At 42.3% G+C, this 3,401-nt stretch overlaps 1 protein-coding gene across 2 annotated transcripts in view; it reads left to right on the top strand.

Annotated features, from left to right (window-relative positions):
* Window positions 1-3,401, top strand: part of cpeb4b (cytoplasmic polyadenylation element binding protein 4b) — a gene marked incomplete at its 5' end in the record, with an annotated part of 30,769 nt that overhangs the window by 17,467 nt on the left and 9,901 nt on the right.

The raw sequence follows: 3,401 nt of genomic DNA, 5'->3' as shown, positions 1-3,401 counted from the left end.
TGTGTGTGTGTGTGTGCTGAAGTGCGTAATTGCCAGGCACAAAAGGCCACTAATTTCTGCACTTAGGCAGCCACTTGTTCAGCCCAGCAGCTCCTTAAAATGCCCCACTGTTTTCAGTTTGACCTACAACTCTCAAGTCAATGCCTTCCTATCCTTCCTCCTCGTGAATAATTACAGACTTCATTCTCACTTGTATATTTAATCGCATGATCCTTCCATTTATTTGAGGATCTGACGAGGAAGACAGTAAAGAATTAAAAGCATTTTGTCGAACACTGAGCCATGATTGCCAATATTAGGCCTCGGCACTCCGGAGGAGATGATTTTGTTGGGCAGCAGATGAATGGATTGGAGAGCCGATCAGGCAGTGTGGGCTAACGGAGCAAGGATGTGCTCAGATGGCTATAAATCCCACCAAATCCTGTTGCCCTCTATCAATTATGAGCCATAATCCCTTTCTTTTCTGAGAGTCAAATGGGCTCTCAGCACAGCTCACACACTGGAGTGCTGGGGCTAAGGCACTGGTTACCATTGAAAAGACAGGTGGTGATAGGGAGAGAGAGTCAATTAACATAATTACCATAAGGTAAAAGATCAGTGACTGCCCAAGGCCCTGGCACCTCAACAATCCTAACAAAAGATAGAAAATCAATGATGTACGCTTATTCTTCATCAATTTCAAATCTTAATTTAGTATACAGTAGTTATCAAGAAAGGATGGACTGACTTCAGAGGAACCTCATGCTTAGCTTTGCCCAGAAATTAAGACACTGCCAGCACCTTCCCTAGGAAACTGAAATTGGCATGTTCTCACAAGCAAAATGGTGGGTTTAAAATCAAAGAGAAACACAGTACACAATGACACATATTTGGCTTTGAATCTCTGTACAGGCTAGGTATGATTGCACAGCTGCATTTTACCTTTATTTGATTTTAGATATACAATCTTTTTTCAATGGCTAATTATATTGTTTGTACAAATATATATGGACGAACTGACAAACACGGTTTAGTATACTTTCGGTCTGGGGCTGTTCTTGGTTTGGGCTGGTATCAAAGTCAAGGATAGAGTACCAAACAGGCAAACTTCACTTCCTGCCTGTTCTGTCCCACAGACAGCCCCCAGGCCTTATATCAGTGTTGGACCTCACAAAGCTATTGAGGTTGAATGGGACCAAACCCCTGTAACCAGGTTCCGACATCTCTCTCTCTCTCTCTCTTTCTCTTTCTCTTTCTTTCTTTTTGTCTTCTAAGCGTACACAGACTGCATTCCTCATTCTCTTGATCTCTCTCGCTCACTCTCATTTTCTCTCACCCCCACACAGCTTTTTATCAGCATGCTTCTCCATCTCTTCCAATCTATTTTTCTCTCTCTGTCACACACACACACACACATCTTTTTATAGCACTCTCTGCTCTCTTTCAATCTGCTTTCCTGTTTGTCTCTCTTCCTCTCTCTTCTCTCTTTCTAGCTTTCTTTGACCTTCCCCCCAGAGTTAATGTCCATCTGGGTTGGAAAGTCCGCTGAGGGAGCCGAGGATTATTGCATGTGTGTTCTGGCCACTTCTTCATCCTCTCTCCATGTTCTTACAGTTTTAGATGGGTCGATGTTTCAATCTCTCCGGTGTCCGCATTTTAATTTGTTTCACTTCAGCTCTGTGCAAAGAAACATTATTTCCCAGTGAGCGCATTAAATGAAATGAGTAAAAAGAGCATCGTCTTGTGCGCACACACGACCGTGAACTGCATTGTGGGCTGATGCACCTGTTATAGAATTAGATTTCCGTGTGACTGTTTGGGGTAATTTTACGTTCACAAAATCTGTAAGGTTGTGTAGCTCTTCGTACCTTTTCAACAGAATTATTTCAAATATGAAAAAAGCAGCATCCAGCTATCACAAACTTTCAAAATGTGAATGGTTAATGCTATTGTACCCATTGATGTAGCTCCTGTGGTTGCCATGGTCACAGAGCAAGCACACAGCGGCTACCTGGAAGATTTCAACAGTTATCAACTAAGGCGACAGGGGCAGATAGCCGCACACCTACAAGTGCGTGAGAGTGGCAGCCGTCCTCCCTCTCGCTTTGGTGCCACTGCTGCCTTCCTTAAGCCACAGGGCTGCTATCGTGTTTACACTGGAAACAATGGAGGTAGCAACGGTAACTGCTCGCTGTCATAGATGCGTGAAAAAGTCATGACTGTATGAGAGCAAATCACACGTTGTGACATGGCCGGCCACAAACCCGGAAACACTTGCTGGTAACTGCTCTGTTATTTATTCTGGCAGTTTCATTTGGTTTACTGTTGAAGAAGGTTTTACTTCCACCATAGTTACCAACACTATTGTTCCTCTGCTCTGGTATCAGCAACACAAACGAACTAACAAAACCACCGGCACCGCGAAGGCTTAGATTATCGTGACGTATTTAATCTAGACAGACTGCATTAAATCTGTTCTGTATCAATCTTGAGCTTAATGAAGCCCATGATGCTGCGTGGACTCGTGGTTTACTGACTGAAGCTAGGCTATCTTATCACTATCCCTAATTACTTCACCTCAAGGTTCAGTCCCTGGACACCTTTTACCCCTCCTTCTCCTTTTCCCGTTTCTATGATCGGCGTAATTAGAAGGCAGGTAAATGTGTCTCCAATGTTACACATGATAATACACAGTTGTGCTTTTCATTCATGCTGAGTTCACCAATATTTAGCCAGTGTATACAGACCTTTTTAATTGTAGACTTTTAACTATTAAAAGGAAATTGTGCTTTAATTTTATAGTGTAGTGTCGGTAAAGTAGTCTGGTGACAGTTCAAAAGCCTGGTGAACATTCACAGTGGACAATGGAACATCCCTGCATTGTCTTGAAGCACTTTTATTGGTGTGTTATGCATCTTTTATAATCACCCTCTTCTTTGATTTGTTCTTATTCCACATGCAGCCAGGAATTATAGCAGGAGACGAGGTAAAATATAATCATGGATATATTATATACCTTTTCCAGCTTAATTTCCACTCTGTAGGTCTCAATATTTTGACAGATTTTGTGATGTTAAGCCATGCTGTTGTGATTGTGTTGGTTGCGGGGCGTTGGTTGGTAAATGAGTGCTCGTTCAAGTTTTGAATGACGCATTGTATCCGTCCAGTCAAGTGACATGTTTGTCTGCATGATTGTCTTAAGTGTCGGGCCTTGCTGTAAGCTTGTGATGTGATCTTATGCATCTTTCATTTAGTGTGTGGTTGTCTCGTTGTGCTTGACTCTGCTTGCTTTTTTCTCATTTTCACACACATACTGCAAGATTGTTAAATCAGACAATAGCTGTTAGTGTCACATTTAGCTGAAAGTTAATGAGGCAGAGAGATGCACAAAGTGTAGTTTGTGATTTACACACACACACACA

The sequence above is a fragment of the Morone saxatilis genome, unplaced genomic scaffold (assembly GCF_004916995.1).
Source record: "Morone saxatilis isolate NCDOM2014 unplaced genomic scaffold, NCSU_SB_2.0 Contig20, whole genome shotgun sequence".
NCBI classification, from domain to species: Eukaryota; Metazoa; Chordata; class Actinopteri; family Moronidae; genus Morone; species Morone saxatilis.
The sequence above is the reverse complement of the archived record's forward strand: the minus strand, read 5'-3'. Positions and strand labels throughout refer to the sequence as shown.